The 22,045-nt window shown below is 46.0% G+C and overlaps 1 protein-coding gene across 1 annotated transcript in view; it reads left to right on the forward strand.

Moving 5' to 3' along the window:
* Positions 1-22,045, forward strand: part of SEMA6D (semaphorin 6D) — a 254,875-nt gene that overhangs the window by 151,409 nt on the left and 81,421 nt on the right. The window lies entirely within an intron of this gene.

A 22,045-nucleotide genomic window follows, 5' to 3' on the forward strand; every position in this document is an offset into this window, starting at 1 on the left:
CATAGCACATACTCTTATAAATCATGTTCCATGAACTATATGAGAAGGATAATTTCTGCCCTCTCTCACAACAGGAAGCTGGGGCCGTGCTGCAAATTTTCAAAACAGCAGCTTGTTAGTTACATATCAGGAATGCGGAACCGCAGTCCCAAGGGCCAAATGTGGTCCTCCAGGCCTCTCGATCTGACCCTGGCCACACCCTCTCCCAAGCCACACCCATCGCCAGGGAAGGTAGAGAGGATTGTGCAAGTGTAAAGGAAATGGTCTACTGTGCAAAGGTAATCTGATCTGAGGATATGTTCCCTGTTACAGTCTTTCAAGGCCATAGCAGAACGCCTTCTTGGTGTACACCAAATTCCAAGAGCAGGAAAGGAACTTTCTTGGTGAAACTCCCATAAAGATCTTGACAAAGCAGTGCCTGGGAATTGAATTCTGCCGGAGTGCAATCAGATTTGGAGATTCATTTGGCAAATTTCGTAAAGCAAGGGAATAAGAATCAACCAGTGTACAGTTTCCTCTATATAAACTTTTGGTCTGAAAGTTTTGTGTATGTGTGGGGGTTTTTTATGGCAGTGTATAAAAATAATAATTTTAAAAAATTAACCAGGCACATCACCAGGAGAACTCAAGGAAGTAGCTTTCTCCTTACTGTAAACCCTTTGTTCACTTATTATAAAACAAGTATGAGTTCTCTCTCTCTCATCTTGATGGATTTAAGGATTCCTGCCTTGGCTGTAGAGGTTGACCACCCTTATTTATTGGATAGAATGAGTTCTGAAATTAACGGAGGCTTTTCCTGTTGATTTAAACCATTTCAGGATCAAGTCCCGAGAGAATGAGTTAATTCACCACAGCTGGGCTGTGGCCTCTGTTTGTTCCAGTGTGTCGTGGACAGTCCTCCTACTGAAACCATGCAGCTGGCGCCCTTCCCTCTCAGAACGAGGGAGCCCTTTCTCTGCCAGACACTATACATCCCCTCACACTCGTCCCTTTATACAGCAGCTCTGTTTGCTGATGTTGGGGGTGGGTTACATAATGTTTATCGCCATCGCATTCTTCATGGCCCTGTGGCTGGGGTGTTCACGCTGAGCCAAAAATGTTTGCGTTCTAGGGCACAGTGCTCCAAAGGGTGATAAGATGCATCCCCCCACAGTCTTTGTTTTGTGTGTGTCCCTTTATAAATACCTAGGATAACTTGTCTAAAGCATTATTTTCACTGCTCGGAGAACCACAAAAGTAGAGGAAGGGTCATTGCTCAGTGTTAAAGCCCTATACGGCCTAGGACCCTCGTACCTACGGGACCGCCTCTCCTGGTATGTCCCACAGAGGAACTTACGATCTTCAAACAAAAACATCTTGGAGGTATCCCAGGCCACAGAGAGGTTAGGCTGGCCTCAACCAGAGCCAGGGCTTTTTCAGCTGTGGCTCCGATCTGCTGGAACGCTCTGCCACAAGAGATTACGGCCCTGTGGGACTTGACATCTTTCCGCAGGGCCTGCAAGACAGAGCTGTTCCACCAAGCCTTTGGCCAGGGCACAGCCTGACTCCCTCCTCTGGCAATCTTCACAGAACTCTACCCAATGGTTGCCATCAATTTGATTTGAAGTAATTTTTTAATGAAATGATTTTAAAATGTTGTCTTATTTTATTGTTGTTAGCTGCCCTGAGCCCGGCTTCGGCTGGGGAGGGCGGGATATAAATAAAAATTTATTATTATTATTATTTATTAGAGCTACTGGAGACTGGTCCATTAGAGCAGCCCCACCAACCTCAGTTGTGATTCCTCCAGGCCCAACTTGCTTCTTACTCCTAACCAGTCCAGAGGGTGGCCTGGCTATCTGCTTCCTCCTTCTTCATCTCAGTGTGGCCCTTTAGAAGTCATCAGGGAGGACAATAAAAACAAAATTAGATGGTTCTGCCTGTCATGTAAGGGACGCAGGTGGCGCTGTGGGTTAAACCACAGGGCCTAGGACTTACCGATCGGAAGGTCGCAGTTTGAATCCCTGCGACGGGGTGAGCTCCCGTTGCTCGGTCCCTGCTCCTGCCAACCTAGCAGTTCGAAAGCACATCAAAGTGCAAGTAGATAAATAGGTACCACTCCGGCGGGAAGGTAAATGGCGTTTCCGTGAGCTGCTCTGGTTCACCAGAAGTGGCTTAGTCATGCTGGCCACATGACCCGGAAGCTGTACGCCGGCTTCCTCGGCTGATAAAGCAAGATGAGCACCGCAACCCCAGAGTTGGTCACGACTGGACCTAATGGTCAGGGGTCCCTTTACCTTTACCTTATACCTGTCATTACCTCTGCCTCTATATACTGTTTGGCTCACTATCTTCTGCTCTATCAGTCTCCAGCCATCACTAGAAAGTTCCATTCTTTGTGTGCAGAAAGTCCCACATTTCCAGGTAGGGCTAGGATCGTCTCTGGGGCAAACCTCTGGAGTGCCAGTGCCGGCCAATGTGAATCAAGGATGGGGAAACTTTGATGGCTTTTCAGTTGCTGCTAAACGACAACTCCCATAGCTCCTGATCATTGGCCATGCTGATGGGAGCTGCCGTTCAGCAACCTTAAGGGGGCCACAAGTTCCCTACCCTGATACAGACAATTCTGAGCTAGATCAATCAACAGTCTGACGCAGTATAAGGCAGCTTCCTCTGATGAGTAGCCCTGCAACATTGTTAGAAATTTCTTCATCGTTTTCTTCTGCTGCGCTGTCAATTCTTAGGTGTTGTTGTGTTGTTGGCTTTTTTAGTGCTTCAAACTGTCAAGCTATCATTTGGAAAACAACACCTCTCCCTGTTTCTTGTTTTCCCAGCCATTCTCCCATCTTTAGATTTGCAGAAAGTGCAAGTGACGCGTCTGCCGTCTCAGTGATACGGCAGTAGGTTTCTGCCGACACCTGTGGCACTTGTGCTGTCATTCTGGTTTGGCAGCAGTAAACTGGCATCGAGTGTACTCTGGAAAATCTTTGCTGTTGATATGTATGTTTTGATAGCATGGCATTCAGTCCATTGCTGTACTTAGCCAAGGAACAACAAATCAAACTCAAATGCTGAAGAACGCCCAATGTGTATAGTTATAGGATTGTGGTCTGGTTGCTGTGAGAGAGTCTGGGTACAGATAAGAGATGGCTGGCAGGGGACAGAATGAGCTCCAGACCTCAGGCACACAGAGGCAGGGTGTGAATGATTGGGGGAGTCACTACCACAATCACAAACCCATTGCTCAGGCCATTTAGGGCAGAAGGCAGGGTCAAGCAAATCACCCTTCCATCTACCTTGAAGCTGGTGGTTATGTCCAGACCAGGCCTGATGTAATGAAGGATGGGAGAGCCATTCGATTCAGTTCACATTTAAAGGCAAACCTACCAGCTTTGCACATTTCACAACAGTATGTGAAGTGAAACATGGCCAGCCATCGAAAATTCACAGTTCTCTGAATTTTGCAATGAAGTTCTCTAGCCAAGTAAGGTGTACAAAATGCTTTTACTAGGGGGAAGTGGCGCATCAAAATGCATAGGTTGGTGACAATATTGAACAACAATGCATTATAGTAGAATAAATTGTTTGGCAAAGATGCACACCATAGACAATCCAAAAAATATGTTTAGTAGAAGGTTGCACTAAAATGCTGATGAATTTTCATGAGGGCTTTATAAAAATTATAATAAAAATCACAGCTTCTTACAGAAATGGGGAGAACTGAATATGCGATTGGAAGAACAAGAAACCTGGAGAATTGAAGTTGACAGATTTGTCCATTCCTGTAAGTGAGAGCGGTTCTGCCGGCACTGTGGCCAATAGATTCCAGGCTTCTTCAGCCCCTTCCCACTCCTGCAGTGCCCAGCTTTGAAGCTTTCAGCGGGTTGCCAGCAGCAGGGATCCTGCCACTAGTATTCCACCTGCGCTCACCCATTCAGCAGGTGGAACAGGGAGTTGTCCGCTGGTGGAGTGATGCTTGCCTTGCTCTGTGGGCTGAGGCTGGGTGGAGATACACCTCTGCTCAATCCAAACCCAGCTTCACCAAAGCAGGAAGGTTGTTTAGATTTCAGCCTTACCTCTGAGCAAACCTGTACAGGATTGTGCTAGAAAGTTCCTTGATAGTCAGTGATCAGGCATGCCTACCACTTCTGTTGTCAGAGAAATTGCAAGTAAATGCCCCCAGAAATTGAAATAGCTGGAGACACCTCCCTGCTCCCTGCTCAGCTAAGGATGATGCAATGTGTGAAATCATTTTGAAACTGAGACAGAGCGAAGGGAGGGAGCATTGAGCTCTGGCAGGTAGCTGGCGGGCTGCCTGGGCTGCATCTCTGGCGATCTAATGTGAGCCAGTGGATTTTCTGCTGGCAGGAACATCAAGCTTGCACCCCTCCACCTATGCATGCCATATGCCTTGGTAAATAAACCCAGATAATACCCAAAGTGTTTAATCAGTAAAATCATACATATGTCTACTTTGAAGTGAGCCCTCTTGCATTCACTGAGGCATACTCTGAGTAGGATTCATCTTGGCTACTCTAATGGCTGAAATACCTGTCCCTGATTTTTTGGCTGTGAGAGTAGGTGTTTTAATTGTTTTCAAATATGGCATTAATGCCCTTCTTTCAGATTAGTCTGGTCTCCAGACTACCCATTTCTAATTAATAAATAAATACATTTTCAAATAGAAGTTCCTCTCTTTTTCCAAAACACAGGTCAAGGTACAAAACACAACGCACACCCAAATTATAACAATACAAGGGCTACACAGTAAAAGAGGGGGGGGATTAAGCTGTTTGGGGAGCTGTTGTGGGCAGATAACACAGGGCACTTTGACCACAACACCTTTAGCAGAAGAGGATAAAGGTAAAGGGACCCCTGACCATTAGGTCCAGTCACAGACAACTCTGGGGTTGTGGTGCTCATCTCGCTTTATTGGCCGAGGGAGCTGGCGTACAGCTTCCGGGTCTTGTGGCCAGCATGACTAAGCCGCTTCTGGCGAACCAGAGCAGCACACAGAAATGCCGTTTACCTTCCCACCGGAGCGGTACCTATTTATCTATTTGCACTGCGTGCTTTCGAACTGCTAGGTTCACAGGAGCAGGGACCAAGCAACGGGAGCTCACCCCGTCGCGGGGATTCGAACCGCCGACCTTCCGATTGGCAAGCCCAGGCTCTGTGGTTTAACCCACCGTGCCACTTTGACCACAACAGCTTTAGCAGAAGAAGATACCAGGATGCTTTTAGAGAACCCATAAGCTTCATTGCCCCGTTCTGAGTCATTGCATGCATGGTAAGTGGGTACCAAGTGCTAACAAATGTGCCCTTTACATTCCTTCCTCTGCTAATCCTACTTATATCAGTCTAGCAGAAGTTCTAGCCCCAGGAGTTGAATTCCGTATATTTTATATACCAGTTAATAGTCAGAATTTCTACTGGATTCAGTTTTCCACTCTCCCTAAGTTTGGACCTCCACCTTGCAGCAAACCATTCAGATTGATCCCTGTAGAGGTCGCTTGAATAGCTGGACCCTTGGGACAGATGGAGTAGAGAAGCCTCCTTCAACCTGGTACACTCATACCTTGGGTTACAGCCGCTTCAGGTTGTGTTTTTCCGGGTTATGGACAGCCAAAACCCAGAAGTACCGGAACGGGTTACTTCCAGGTTTTGGTGGTTGTGCATGCGCAGAAGCGCTAAATTGTGCTTTGCGCATGCGCAGAAGCACTAAATCATAACCCACGTGTGCACAGACGCGGATTGCGAATGCTGCGGGTTGCGAATATGCACCCCGCACGGATCACGTTCGCAACCTGAGCTTCCACTGTACACTCCAGATGGACCACCCTTCCCATACACCGTGGCCATTGGCTATGCTAGATAGAGCTGGTAGGAGTTGGGAGTCCAGCTAGCAACATCTGGAGCGTACCAGGTCTGGGAAGGCTGGAGTAGCATAAAGTCTGAATGTAGATGGGCCAATATGGAGAGAAACCCAAGAGGTCATGGATGAGATGCACAGCCAGATGCCAGAAAAGGACCCATGAGCTTCCGTCCCCTAAGCATTCTTTCAAGCATTTTTCTCCACTGACAAAAACAACAACACTAAAGAGATTGTTCTACTGGATTTAGCAGAGTGTTTACATGAGATACTGGGTATTTACCCTGATGATCCTTAGTCCTGTGCCTGCTTTCAGGGATGTCTTCAAGTACAAAGTGGGATGTCTGGTGTGGGGATTACATGCTTTTGTGAATACGGGGCTCAGAAGGCTACCTTGGTTGCAATGGCCTGCCCATAATTCAGCAACAGACACAGCCCCCCTGCCTCACTTTCCCATTCTCCCAGGTGGCAGGGATTAGGAACAATGAACAGGAAGCTTGGATCAAGTCCCTTATGGCAGATTAAAGATCAGGCTTATTGCTTCCAAGGGGAATTTGACATAATTGCCAATAAACAGGATAATGGCTGTGACGTCAGTAGAGAAGGTGGGCAGCTGCACCATTGGGACATGGGTTTCAACTCCTGCATTTGATCTTACCGTATTGGCCCGAATATTAGCTGCACCCGAATATAAGCTACACCTTTAAAATTGGGGGGGGGGGGGAGAGAATACCCGAATATAAGCCACTCCATTCCTCGCTGCTCCTGGCTGCATACTGGGCAGGGGTGAGGGAGCAGCGCTGCGTTGCCAGCGGCCTTTCCCCTTCCTCGCTCTCTCCCTTCCCGGCCTTGGGGGAGAGGACGGGGGACTACGCTCGGGACAGGCGCCGCTTTGCCCTGCGCTCCTGGCACTGTTTGCCCTGCGCCCCTGGCTGCATACTGTAAAGTTGCGAATATAAGCTGCACTTTAACTTTTCAAGGTCGGAATTCGGGGGAAAGGTGAGGCTTATATTCAAGCCAATACGGTATTTTAGTCTGCATATACACCATTCAGTGGTGTCCAAACTTTTTTCAAAGAGGGCCAGATTTGATGAAGTGAAGGGCCGTGAGGGCTGACCAAAGTTGTTAACCTTTATTTTAAGATTGAAGTTGTTGAGGTTTTTTCAGGATTTTACCCCAGGAAATAAACTGCCACAGGGGCCGGATTAGGCCCCCGAAACTGACTTTGGTCTTGCCATCTAAAGCACATAATTCCCCCCAAGGTATATACAGTGGTACCTCGGGTTACAGACGCTTCAGGTTACAGACTCCGCTAACTCGGAAGGAATACCTCAGGTTAAGAACTTTGCTTCAGGATGAGAACAGAAATCGTGCGGCGGCAGCAGTGGGAGGCCCCATTACTAAAGTGGTACCTCAGGTTAAGAACAGTTTCAGGTTAAGAACAGACCTCTGGAACAAATTAAGTTCTTAACCTGAGGTACCACTGTATTAGCAGTTGTACCTTGTTAAGGGTGCTGGGAATTGTAGTTCTGTGCATGGTCAACTGCAGTTCCCAGGATTCATTGGGGGAAGCCATGTGTTTACAATGCGCAGTGCGTACACAGCCCAAGAGTCTCTCCCACCATGACATCCCACCACACCCAAACTCCTCTTCCACAGGAGTATCAAACTCCTGCTTCCCCGAAGAGAAAAGCAAACAAATAATTGCATGGGTCTGATGGTTGGTTGGTTGGTTGGTTGGTTGGTTTATTACAGTGTCATATCCCACCCTTCAGTTCAATTACGATGCCAGGGTAGCTCACAATTATAAGTAAAACAATCAGAAGACGACAAATTACAATGCAGTAACTAAAAAAAAAAAGCAAACAGGACACCCGACCCTCCACATCTCACAGTGGCAGTCAGCAGCACTAACCAATCTAACAGCAGATTAAAAGATTTTTTAAAAAGCTTTTCAGATAAGTGTTGTCGCGCAAAACAGCTCACATCAGTTAATGAGCCCTGGTCTCAGGATTGCAAGCTCGAAAAGCAAAAAGTAGACAAAGGAAGCGCGGCGAAAAGCAGAGGGGGAAGGTTTTCAAAGCAAAGAATGACAACTGGGTCACAGCCACACCATAGCACCAAAGCACTGTGATGCCACCTTAACAAGTCATGGAGAATCCTGGGAACTGTAGTCTGTTATGGGTGCTGCTAATTGCAGCTCTGCGAGGTCAGCGCCTTTAACAAACTACACTTTCCAGGATCCTCCGTGACTTGTTAAGGTGGCATAACAGTGCCTAAAATGTAAGGTGTGGATGTGATCCTGGAGAAAACAAGTTCCACAGTATAGGTTTATTATTATTATGTTCTTACATCTCTATCCCATCTTTCTTCTATCATGGAGTCCAAGGCAGCATGCATGTATTTCCCAGGTAGCCCCACATCTAGGCACTGACCCAACTTAGACCTGCTGAGCTTCATCCACCAGCCTCATGTGCTATCAGGTCATACCCTGGGACACATCCCATGCTCTCCAACATTCCATTGGCAATTTTTTTTTGTCGTTTAGTCATTTAGTCGTGTCCGACTCTTCGTGACCCCATGGACCAGAGCACGCCAGGCACTCCTGTCTTCCACTGCCTCCCACAGTTTGGTCAAACTCATGTTGGTAGCTTCTATAACACTGTCCAACCACCTCGTCCTCTGTCGTCCCCTTCTCCTTGTGCCCTCCATCTTTCCCAACATCAGGGTCTTTTCCAGGAAGTCTTCTCTTCTCATGAGGGGGCCAAAGTATTGGAGCCTCGGCTTCAGGATCTGTCCTTCCAGTGAGCACTCAGGGCTGATTTCCTAAAGAATGGATGCGTTTGATCTTCTTGCAGTCCATGGGACTCTCAAGAGTCTCCTCCAGCACCAGAATTCAAAAGCATCAATTCTTTGGTGATCAGCCTTCTTTATGGTCCAGCTCTCACTTCCATACATCACTACTGGGAAAACCATAGCTTTAACTATACAGACCTTTGTTGGCAAGGTGATGTCTCTGCTTTTTAAGACGCTAAGTTTGTCATTGCTAAATGGCAAAAATTAAGATGCAGGTATTTTGGTACCGCTCGCCTGTGCAAGCCAGCTGACTCGTATGAGAGTGCGGCACCAAAAGGGACACATCTTCTGGTGCCAGAGAGTGCGGCACCACTGCAAGCGCCAGCGCCAGCTGCAAGCACCGGCTTATCCTCCTTCCCAAGTTCAGTAGCAGCAGTGCTGGAGCAGGGAAGTGGGACATTCCAGGATCCAATCATAAGCTTCTGTAATTCCGGCATGTCCTGGTAAAATTGGGACAGTTGACAGTGTGTTGTGTTTTTCACACAATAGTCCAGATCAGAGTTTATCAAACTTAGGTCTCCAGCTGTTTTTGGACTACAACTCCCATCATCCCTAGCTAGCAGGACCAGTGGTCAGGGATGATGGGAACTGTAGTCCAAAAACAGCTGGAGACCCAAGTTTGGGAAACCCTGGTCTAGATTACCTGTTTAACACAAGATCCCTTGGTGGGGTCTTGTCCATGGGTCGGCAAACTAAGGTCCACGGGCCGGATCAGGCCCAATAGCCTTCTAAATCCGGCCCGTGGACGGTTCAGGAATTGCCGTGTGGATTGCCAGCGCATGAATCTCCAGTGCACACGTTCTTTCCCTCTCCCTCCCTCTCCCTCCCTCTCCCTCCATCTCCCTCCCTCTCTCTCCCTCCCTCTCCCTCATACGGTGGTGGTGCCTCCCTCCTTCCTCCTGGCTTCTCCCTGCCCTGCCTAGAGGAGGAAAGGGGCTGGGCTTTGTTGGTGCCAGCCCCTCTCCGGAGCCCTTTCACGTGCTGTTCATCATACATTTCCCTACAAAAATATAGTCCGGCCCCCCCGCAAGGTCTGAGGGACAGTGGACCAGCCCCCTGCTGAAAAAGTTTGAGGACCCCAGTCTTGTCTGAGCTTCTCTTTGTTAGGATTCCACTTTCTTAAGTAGAAGAGAGTAGAACTGGTTTGTTTATTTAATAAATCAACGAAGATAAAGGGACATTTCCCAATTACGATTCCCCTGCTCCATACTCACTAACTCTCTGTTCCACCTCTCAGCATTTCTCCACCACATCAGACCCACCAGGGGCCAAGGAAACCAAGCTCTCTATGATTATCCTGATTGAAGGTTAGCAGTCCACACTAAACTAATATTATCAGTTAAGGATTGATATTTACCAGTAACTCCGCTTGTGGATTGCAAATTAGTCTCTAAATACCAGTTTGAATGCTAATTTTTAGCCCTAATTATATGCAGCCTTAATAATTACATCCTATTTCATTGTTATAATTACCATAGTTCATGGCAAGACTCTTCGTGCGCCGTTTTGCAAGTGTGACTCCAAAGCCGTTACTGTGATAAACAAGTATTAAAGCTACACAGTAATTAGTTACATACCAATTTACATTTGAATTGTGTATACTTGGGGAGAAAATAGCGTGAAAAGATTTCCAACAACACCAAAATGCACTGGGACAGAAGCAGTGCTTTATGGGAGGAAAAATAAGGGAGAAACAGGGCCGCTTTCTTTCCATAAGGGCAACCAATTGGCAGCTATATAAAAGGGCAGTTCCACATGGCAGTTTATTCTGAATTCAGGGCTGCTCACGAATATAAGTTTTGCAGCATCCACACTACAGTACAGTGGTACCTTTGGTTACAAACTTAATTCGTTCTGGAGGTCCATTCTTAACCTGAGGTACCACTTTAGCTAAGGGGGCCTCCCGCTGCCGCCGTGCGATTTCTGTTCTCATCCTGAGGTAAAGTTCTTAACCTGAGGTACTACTTCCAGATTAGCAGAGTCTGTAACCTGAAGTGTTTGTAACCGGAGGTGTTTGTAACCCGAGGTACCACTGTATCCTCATCAAAATGCCAATTCATTGTTTGCCTCCTGTTTAATCCGGACTTACCATTTCTGCAGGACTTTTATTTATTTGTTTATTGGATTTTCTGCAGAAACGGTAAATCTGGATTAAATGAGAAAGCAGTATGGCCTGGATTTTATTTGATTTTTATGATCCGATGCCACACAAACCTTGTACGTATGAACAGCGCTGAGCAGAATGAAACTGACATGTGAAAATGCTGAGTACTTTTGCAGAGTAACCAAGATGGACAGTATTGTTCTTATACCAAATGGACATCAGGGATCCGCATCAGTGGATCCGTAAAACCTGCCCTGTTTCTTTGCAGTATGTAGATGCGGTTAAGTTATTTTATCCTTGTGCTGAAGGATTACAAGTGTGCAATGAAATATACGGCTCAGTGATGTTAAGGCTGCTCTCGTATCTCAGTGAATGATGACGAGCCAAGGTCTGCTATCACCTCAATTGCTCAGAAGATCCATACTGTGTGTGGTGCTTTGTATCCATCCTTGATTATATCCAGATCAGGGTTGGGGAACCTGTGGCCCTCTAGATATTGCTGAATTACAATTCCTAATATCCCTGACCATTGGCTGGGCTAGATGAAGTTGGTGGGAATTAGCAATAACTCAGTGAGTTCCAGGTCCAACCAGCATCTCCAGGAAGGTCTAAGATAGAACCCGGTCCAAAAAACTGGACAGTTGTTGCCAATCATGTTGCCCATTCCTCATATAAGGTTTGTATCCAATTAAGTCCTATTCAGAGTATACCTGCTGAAATTAATGAAGCAAAACTAGCAATGCTCGTTGACTTCAGTGGGTCAAATCTGAGTAGGGCTACCATTGAAGACCACTCTAAATAGGTCAATGTAATTTTATCAGCACGGAATATTATACAGAGCACATTATTCCCAACTGCTCATTCTGATAATTTAGACTACTAAGACCTTAAAATGGGGGGAAGGGGGACTAGGGCTATATATCAATGGGACCCCATTCCTGTTGGCTGGTCGCCAACTGGATGCCACCAGGCATGGGGGCCACCAATAAGGAGAGGGCAACATAGAGATACATGGAGGTAGAGCAGCTCTCCATTACCAAGGATAACTTTCAGTTGGGAAGCAGAAGTGCAAGGAAGAAGAAGAAGATGAAGATGATGATGATGAAGAAGAAGAAGAAGAGTTTGGATTTGATATCCCGCTTTATCACTACCCGAAGGAGTCTCAAAGCGGCTAACATTCTCCTTTCTCTTCCTCCCCCACAACAAACACTCTGTGAGGTGAGTGGGGCTGAGAGACTTCAGAGAGGTGTGAGTAGCCCAAGGTCACCCAGCAGCTGCATGTGGAGGAGCAGAGATGTGAACCCGGTTCACCAGATTACGAGTCTACTGCTCTTAACCACTACACCACACTGGCTCTCTGGATGTGTGTAACTCGAAGACTGAGCCAATGGATTCAAGTTACAAGAAAGGAGATTCTGACTAAACAATAGGAAGAACTTTCTGACAGTAGGAGCTGTTTGACAGTGGAACAGGGTCCCACAAGAGGTGGTGGACTCTCCTTCCTTGGAGGTTTTTAAGCAGAGGTTGGGTGGCCATCTGTCAGGGATGCTTTAGTTGAGATGCCTGCATTGCAAGGAGTTGTACTAGATGACCCTTGGGGTCCCTTCCAACTCCACAAATCTGTGATTCTCTGATTCTACAGCTAGAGCCACCAGCAGCTGTTGGGTGGTTGCACTAAGCACCCTTTCCAGCAGCTGCTGCTCTCCTCAGCCTCAGCCTACTTTGTGATCAGGACATGACTCACCGCCAAGGCTTAGGAGATGTCAGTCAGCATTTCTGAGATGCTGAGTCAGTGCTGACAGACAGGGACATGCTGCTGCTCAATGAATCAGCAGACCCAGAATTTCCAACCACATCATCGTATTGCGGAGATTTTGTCACCATCTTGCCATAATCGTAATGCTGGCGAAACACTGGGACTTCGTTTATTTATTTATTGAATTTATACACCGCCCTACACCCAGAAGTCACAGGGCAGTTCACAGAGCAAAATCAGAATACAAAACCACAGCATATACCAGGGGTAGGCAACCTAAGGCCTGGGGGCTGGATGTGGCCCAATCGCCTTCTCAATCCGTCCCACGGACGGTCTGGGAATCAGCATGTTTTTACATGAGAAGAATGTGTGCTTTTATTTAAAATGCATCTCTCGGTTATTTGTCGGGCAAAAGAATTTGTTCATTCCCCCCCCCCAAAAAAAAAAAATATATAGTCCGGCCCACCACATGGTCTGAGGGACAGTGGACCGGCCCACGGCTGAAAAAGGTTGCTGACCCCTGGCATATACAAACAAAACAAAAACAACAACCCAATAACACCCCCACCAAAAAAAGAACCACATTTTAAAAGGGCATAGGATGTCAATCAAATCAACCAAAGGCCTGGTTAGAAAGGAACGTTTTTTGCCTAATGGCATGTGAACTGGCCGCGAATGACCAGCAACGAGGCCTTGAGTTTGTAATGGGCAGCTTGGTGAAGATGTGAATCCAGTGTGTCTAGCTGTAAGAAAGGCAAATTCCGTATCAGGGATCATTAGGGAGGGACTGAAAGTACAACTGTCAATCGCATAATGCCATTATGCAGATATAACGTGAGACTGCCCTTCCAATATTGTGTACAGCTCTCACCACCTCACCTTGAAAGGAATACTGCAGAAGTGGAAAAGCTTCAGATAAGAGCAACCAAATGATCAAGGGACTAGAACAAATCCCTATGATAAAAGGTTAAAGCAAAAAATCGCAGGGCATTGTACGAGATTAAAGGTAAAGGTAAAGGTACCCCTGCCCGTACGGGCCAGTCTTGAGAGACTCTAGGGTTGTGCGCTCATCTCACTCTATAGGCCGGGAGCCAGCGCTGTCCGCAGACACTTCCGGGTCACGTGGCCAGCGTGACAAGCTGCATCTGGCGAGCCAGCGCAGCACACGGAACGCCGTTTACCTTCCCGCTGGTAAGCGGTCCCTATTTATCTACTTGCACCCGGAGGTGCTTTCGAACTGCTAGGTTGGCAGGCGCTGGGACCGAGCAACGGGAGCGCACCCCGCCGCGGGGATTCGAACCGCCGACCTTTCGATCGGCAAGCCCTAGGCACTGAGGCTTTTACCCACAGTGCCACCCGCGTCCCCACCCCTATGATAATAGGTTAAAGCAAAAAATCTCAGGGCATTGGACGAGATTAGGCATAGGCAAACTCTGGCCCTCCAGATGTTTGGGACTACAATTCCCATCATCCCTGACCACTGGTCCTGTTAGCTAGGGAAGATGGGAGTTGTAGTCCCAAACATCTGGAGGGCCAGAGTTTGCCTATGCCTGGACTAGATGACCCTTGGAATGATGATGATGATGCTGCTGTTGTAGTTGTTGTTGTCAAGAAGAACAAGAACAACAATAATATATTTACAGTATTTATACCCCCACTCATCTGGCTGGGTTTCCCCAGCCGCTCTGGGCAGCTCCCAAAGGAATATTAAAAACACGATAAAACATCAAACATTAAAAACTTCCCTAAACAGGGATTCCTTCTAACACCACAATACTGTGATTCTGTGATTTGGTACTTTTGAGTTGGGGGGTGGGGTGGGCTTGATAGAGGTATATTAAATTATCTAGGATGTGAAGAAAGTGGATACAGATAGTTTTTTCCCTCTTCCTTACATTTTAGAACTCAGGGCCATCCAATGAAAGTGAACATGAGAAGATTCAGGGCAGGCGAGAAAAGTTCTTTTTCACACTGCAAGTACAGTGGTACCTTGGGTTAAGAACTTAATTCGTTCTGGAGGTCCATTCTTAACCTGAAACTGTTCTTAACCTGAGGTACCACTTTAGCTAATGGGGCCTCCCCCTGCCATCATGCCTCTGGAGCACGATTTCTGTTCTCATCCTGACGCAAAGTTCTTAACCCGAGGTACTATTTCTGGGTTAGCAGAGTCTGTAACCTGAAGCGTTTGTAACCTGAAGTGTCTGTAACCCAAGGTACCACTGTACTTAAAATGATGGAATTTGCTACTATAAAAGGTAGTGATGGATGGCTGGTACCTGGATGGCTGTAAAAGAGGTATAGACAAAGTCATTGAGGATGACACTATAAGCAGCTCCCAAGCACAATGGCCATGTTCTCCCTCCACTGTCAGAGGATGTGAGTCTCTGTATACCAGTGGCTGGGAATCACAAGTTGGGGGAGCGCTCTTGTTGGCTTCCCATATGTATCTGCTTGGTCATAGTGAGTGCTGGACTGGATAAGCCTGCAGCTTAATCCAGCAGGGCTCTTCTCCTGTCCACATCGTGGTTTGCTAGGTGTGTTTATTTACTTAGCTAGCATCCACTTCCACTCTTACTGGGTCCAAGCTGTCAAATTAAAAGAGACAGGCCCACCCCCACCTGCATCACAAATGTGTTGAAGTGTGTGCCTTTTTTAAAAGAAGCTTTTCCAAGATAAACAAGCATTCAATAGCCCTCTGCTTCTAATTTCCTTAAAACATTCCTTCCTAAAAGTTGTCAGAGTGGGGGTCGGGCTAAGAGTTGCAGTGAGGAACAACTTCCAGGATAATTCAAAGATAAGGCTAAATAGCTTCACAATGTGCTCTTTAATCTGCTTGCTATTGACACAATGCTGGCATATTATGTCTGCAGGATTTAAGGAGCTTTCCTCCCCATGTAGCTGATGGTTTATCATGTCAATAGAGGCCTGAATTTACAAGCAATTGTTGTGCAGAATTTGTGCCTACACACACACACACACACACACACAGAGAGAGAGAGAGAGAGAGAGAGAGAGAGAGAGAAGCCTTTTTCAATGTTTTCAAGTGGTAGATTATGAAGCTTCAAAAACCTTTAAGGAAAAAAAAACCTTTAAGAATATAGGTTTACTACACTGTTGCTGGGCTGGATGAATCCCAAACTGGAATTAAGATTGCCGGAAGAAATATCAACAACCTCAGATATGCAGATGACACAACCTTGATGGCAGAAAGTGAGGAGGAATTAAAGAACCTTTTAATGAGGGTGAAAGAGGAGAGCGCAAAATATGGTCTGAAGCTCAACATCAAAAAAACGAAGATCATGGCCACTGGTCCCATCACCTCCTGGCAAATAGAAGGGGAAGAAATGGAGGCAGTGAGAGATTTTACTTTCTTGGGCGCCATGATCACTGCAGATGGTGACAGCAGCCACGAAATTAAAAGACGCCTGCTTCTTGGGAGAAGGGCAATGACAGGCCTAGACAGCATCTTGAGAAGTAGAGATGTCACCTTGCCAACAAAGGTCCGTATAGTTAAAGCCATGGTCTTCCCAGTAGTGATGTATGGAAGTGAGAGCTAGACCATAAAGAAGGCTGATCGCCGAAGAATTGATGCTTTTGAATTATGGTGCTGGAGAAGACTCTTGAGAGTCCCATGGATGGCAAGAAGATCAAATGCATCCATTCTTAAGGAAATCAGACCTGAGTGCTCACTGGAAGGACAGATCGTGAAGCTGAGGCTCCAGTACTTTGGCCACCTCATGAGAAGAGAAGACTCCCTGGAGAAGACACTGATGCTGGGAAAGATGGAGGGCACAAGGAGAAGGGGGCGACAGAGGACGAGATGGTTGGATAGCGTTTTTGAGGTTACCAGCATGAGTTTGACCAAACTGCGGGAGGTAGTGGAGGACAGAGGTGCCTGGCGTGCTCTGGTCCATGGGGTCACAAAGAGTCGGACACGACTAAACGACTAAACAACAACAACAACACACTGTTGCTTGTTGCATATAACATTATTGCTATTATTAATTGTATTTATTAGTCACTTCTTCACCAAAGCAACCCAAAGCGACTTATAAAAATGGTACAAACATTAAAACCAATAATAAAAAATGAAGCAGAATGAGAGAGAGAGAGAGATCTCATATTCTGCTTCAGTTTTTATTATTGGTTTTAATGTTTGAACCATTTTTATAAGTCGCTTTGGGTTGCTTTGGTGAAGAAGTGAATAATAAATACAATTGATAATATATATATATAGAGAGAGAAAAGGCCTATCCCACTAAGAGAGGCCACAAACATCTACAACCCTCCAGGGCCAAAATCCTGGTTACAAAGAAACATTTTCCCCTGGCGTCTTAAACTAGAAAGTGATGTGTCATGTGTGCCTCCCTAAGGATTGCTTCCCATATGCTGGGAGCCACCACTAAAAAGGTCTGCTCTCCTGTTCCTACCCTCTGCTCCACCCTCAAAGGGGGAATGTTATGTACTGAAGTTCTCACCCTGGGCCAGCAGGGGGATAATGTAGATAGTTATGCAAATGAAGGATCGAAAGTGACATTCAGTGATTGGATAGTTTTAGAAAGTTGTTACAGTAACTTGGTACTGGAGCTCTATATAAGCAGGCTGTCTGAGCCGTTCAGTTCTGTTCTGGCCTCTGAATAAAGAAGAGCTGTTTGAAGAATCGCTGTGTCGTCTGATATGTTCACCCACAACTTAACAGGGAACATGGAGAATGTTGACAGCATCTCAACGCAAACAATAAAACTTTTTGCTCAAGTCTTCAAATGCAAACTAGATTGTCTTCCTTTCCAAAGGGGCAGCCAATATAGTCTGCAATCTTACACACTTCTGCAGGACTAAAACCCAGTGGGACTTTCTTCTGGAGACATCTACCATTGCAGCCAAAATAGCAAAGAGTCTTTGCAGAGTCTTAAAGACTGCCGCATCGATTATGGCATGAGTTTTAGTGGGCCAGAGTCGACTTCATCAGACACATGGCGTTGTTTGTTTATTTATCCAAAAGGGGGGGGGGCTTCTAAGTGGTTTACAAGTAGAAAAACCAATTACAGGAGCATTAAAGTATAAGCATCCATAATTAAAGTACACAGTTAAAATACATGGTGAAACAATCCCATTAAAACATTTAAATATAAACATTCATAATTAAAAGATCCAATAAAACAATCCCATTAGAATAACACAGTAATTAAAACAGGAGACTCGGGCTGAGAAGTCACAGGGGTGTCTGTGTAAGTAGGTACAGCTTCAGAAGTCAGCAGAATTCAATTCAGATGGGGGCCTCTCCTGTCTCACCAGGGAGCACGTTCCATAACATGGGTGCCACCAGTAAAAAGGCCCACCTCCATGTCACCACGAGCCAATTATTATCAGATTGTGGGACAGCTAAATGGTATATATGCATATACAGTGGTGCCTCGCAAGACGAAATTAATTCGTTCCGCGAGTTTTTTCGTCTTGCGAAGCACGGTTTCGGAAAAGTTTTGGAAAAGCTTCAAAAATCACCAAAGTCTTCAAAAACCTCAAAAAAGGCTACCACACCGCGTGCTATGAGTTGCTCCTCGAAGTCAAGTCGCAACTGTATTAACGGTTTTAAGAAAAAGGAAACAAACTTGCAAGACGTTTCCGTCTTGCGAAGCAAGCCCATAGGGAAAATCGTCTTGCGAAGCAACTCAAAAAACCAAAAACCCTTTTGTCTTGCGAGTTTTCCGTCTTGCGAGGCATTCGTCTTGCGAGGTACCACTGTACAATGGTACCTCGGTTTAAGAACAGTCCGGTTTAAGAACGATTTGGTTTACAGACTCTGCAAAACCAGAATTAGTGTCTTGGTTTGAGAACTTTACCTTGGTCTAAGAACGGAATCCAAATGGTGGAAGGGCACCGGCGGCAGGAGGCCTCATTAGGGAAAGCGCACCTCGGTTTAAGAACAGTTTTGGTTTAAGAACGGACTTCCGGAATGGATTAAGTTCATAAACCAAGGTACCACTGTAAATAAAAACAAAAATAATAATGTGTCAGGTGTGTATAGAGAGAGTGGGGAAATGTTAGCAGTGGGATCAGAGGGAAATTAAATTGATAGCTCAGTTGGTTAGAGCATGGTGTTGATAATGGTGTTGATTCGATCCCTGAATGGGACAGCTGCATATTCCTGCACTGCAGAGGACTGGACTATAGGGTCCCTTCCAACTCTACAATTCTATGAAATACAACTGTGATAAGTACTTTAAAACCTAAATGTAAAAATAATAATAGTGACCCTGCACAAAGCTTTGTCCCCCACACTAAACAGTTGGCCTGCCATTCCTCATGATGTCTCTGGCAGCCAGGTAAACTGCAGAGGAGGAGGAGGAGGAGGAGGAGGAGGAGGAGGAGGAGGAGGAGGAGGAGGAGGAAGAAGAAGAAGAAGAAGAAGAAGAAGAAGAAGAAGAAGAAGAAGAAGAAGAAGAAGAAGAAGAAGAAGAAGGGTAGTAGTAGTAGTAGTAGTTTGGATTTGATATCCCGCTTTATCACTACCTAAGGAGTCTCAAAGCGGCTAACATTCTCCTTTCCCTTCCTCCCCCACAACAAACACTCTGTGAGGTGAGTGAGGCTGAGAGACTTCACAGAAGTGTGACTGGCCCAAGGTCACCCAGCAGCTGCATGTGGAGGAGCGGAGACGCGAACCCAGTTCACCAGATTACTAGTCTACCGCTCTTAACCACTACACCACCCTGGCTCCCTGGCATGACAACATGTTATGTATGTTATACATTCTTATGTATATAGGAAGAAGTGTTGATGGCTAGTTATCATTCAGTGGTCGAGCATCTGCTTTGCCTGCAGAAGGCCCCAAGTTCAACCCAACCCCCTGCTTTGCCAGTCCATTTGGACAATAAGGAGCAAGGGGGACGAATGGGCTGAGTATAAGGCAGCTTCCTAGATTCCAATAGTTTTAAAAGAGGATTTCAGGGAAGGGGGAAAGGAATTGGGAGTCTCCATGCCATCTTTAAGATTACAGCTACATCAGGCTTAAAAGAGAAGGGAAGAGACTTCTCCATACTTCCTTTCGAGTACTGAGTTTGGGCACACCCAAGAGTTGGCATGCCTGATCACTCTTGTACAGGTAAAGGTAAAGGGACCCCTGACCATTAGGTCCAGTCGTGGCCAACTCTGGGGTTGCAGCGCTCATCTCGCTTTATTGGCCGAGGGAGCTGGCATACAGCTTCCGGTCATGTGGCCAGCATGACTAAGCCGCTTCTGGCAAACCAGAGCAGCGCACGGAAACGCTGTTTACTTTCCCGCCAGAGCGGTACCTATTTATCTACTTGCAGTTTGATGTGCTTTCAGACTGGTAGGTTGGCAGGAGCAGGGACTGAGCAACGGGAGCTCAACCCGTTGCGGGGATTCGAACCGCCGAGCTTCTGATCGGCAAGTCCTAGGCTCTGTGGTTTAACCCACAGCGCCTGATCACTCTTGAAAGCCCAGCACTAAGAAGGATCTCGCCCTCTGCCAATGGGGGAGAGCAATCCTGCTTAGTGCTGAGAGCTCTCTGCAAGGGCTGCTGTCCCCTTGCATCGGCTGCTTTGAAGCTTCAAAGCCACAATTCTCTGAGTGCTTTAACAATGAACCCATCTTCCCAGGAAACTGGGAAATGTAGTTCCACAAGGGATCAAGTGGTCTCCTAGCAACACTCAGCACTCTTAATAAACTACACTTCCCAGGGTTCTTTGGGAGATTGTTGAAAGTGGCACGATGCCAGTTTAAACGTAGTGTACCCCACCTTCTGAGATGCTCTGTCACACTGTCAAACCATTTATACTGTCAGCTCTTCCTAAGGTTTTGTCCAAATCCACTTTTCTTGTCATTTGAACATATTGGTTTGGATCCTACCCTCTGGAGCAACAAGAAACAGATTTGTTCCATCATTTCTGGGGCAGCCCTTCCAATATTTCAAGGTGACTATCGTACTGCCCCTAAATTATCTCTTCCTCATTGCTTTCTAGGCAACACTGTTTTAGGAAAAGCCAGTGGGGTGTATTTGTGGGCATGGCTTTGCAGCTGTCAGGGTTTTGCAATGCTCATGCCATCTTGGATCTTCCTCAAAACATTCCAGGCCTTTCACAGACCTTCCCCTTGATACCCGCACATTGCATCTCCGTGTGTGTGTGTGTGTGTGTGTGTGTGTGTGTGTGTGTGTGTGTATCTCCTTCTGGTTTCCAGTTTGATTCTTAGATGACATATGCGGTTACCACCCTAGTTTCTACACTGAGCGTGCAGATTTTGACACCCGCATCCTTTGGGTTGCTCCCTTGGAAGGAGAGACGTGAAGAATACCCTTATGCTTCTAAAGAGGCAAAAGCTTCTGGTGTCAGAAAATGGGTCTGTTGAATGTCAGCTGTACAGAAGGCCGCAGTGATGTAGTCTTCAGTCTGTCACCACCCGAAAACATCAGAGTGAAATATCCAAAGGTTTGCCTGCCAAAAATGGCCCATTCCCATGGCTGGGAAACTTTGTTGGCAGTCACTGAAGAGAATGTACTGTGGGCCAAACCTTTAAACCTCTCTCTCTTCCTCTACCCCACAATCACATCAGTTGTTAACTCTCTAAGCAAAACTCCCATCGAAATAAAAGGAGTTTTTGTCAGCTTCTGCTTTTTGCACGGGGAGAATTGTGCCACAAATATTTCTTGCAAGTAAATATGAGATCTTGACCAGGTCTGTGAAAGGAGAAACCAAGCGCTTTTTAAGGCAAAGTTACAAGTGCGATTTAACAACTTTGCAGAGTTAGTGAATAACCACGGGGAGTAATATATTGAAGCCTTGGGGTGCATTGCTACTCCTGTGGCCAAACTCCCGGTGATTTTACTTAGCAGGTTTTCAGCCTTGGACTTGATAGAGAAAATCAGTTTTTGCTGCAATATGTTTTTTGAAATGAAATTCTGCTTTCCCTCCAAGCTCAAATAATAAAGCTCAGGGAAACATCCCCCTCCCCAATTTTTCAAGTGGTGCATTCTTCCCCTACCGTTCTATGCCTTCAATGATTCATGTTTCAGCAGAAAAATTAATAAATCATCGTCAATTCTTGGCATTTATTTCCAAGATTAAACCCATGGTACTTAAAAAAACAAAAAAACCCTATATATTACTCCCCCATTTTATTGAAGACATTTCAGATCTCCCATACCCCTCCTTTCCTTTTTTTTTTTTTTACCTTGTCTGTGAAAATGGACTCTCATTATCCTGCCAAATTACAGTGTACTGAAGGACTGTCATTTAAAGTAGGAATGAGAAATTTTGAGCAAGCAATCTTTGAGAAAAAGAAAACGTGTTCCTGTGTGTGTGTGTGATTTGATGGGAGTTCTTTCCCCCACCTGTCTGACTTCTGATAACTTATACATGTTTATAAAGTTGTGTGATTGGAGAATAGTTGTGGGCTCGCTGGTGAAGGACGAGGAAAAAACCGCGTTGAGGGGAGAAGCTTAGAGACAGAAAGAGAGGGAGGG

This window comes from Podarcis muralis, chromosome 14 (genome assembly GCF_964188315.1).
Source record: "Podarcis muralis chromosome 14, rPodMur119.hap1.1, whole genome shotgun sequence".
Lineage (NCBI taxonomy): Eukaryota > Metazoa > Chordata > Lepidosauria > Squamata > Lacertidae > Podarcis > Podarcis muralis.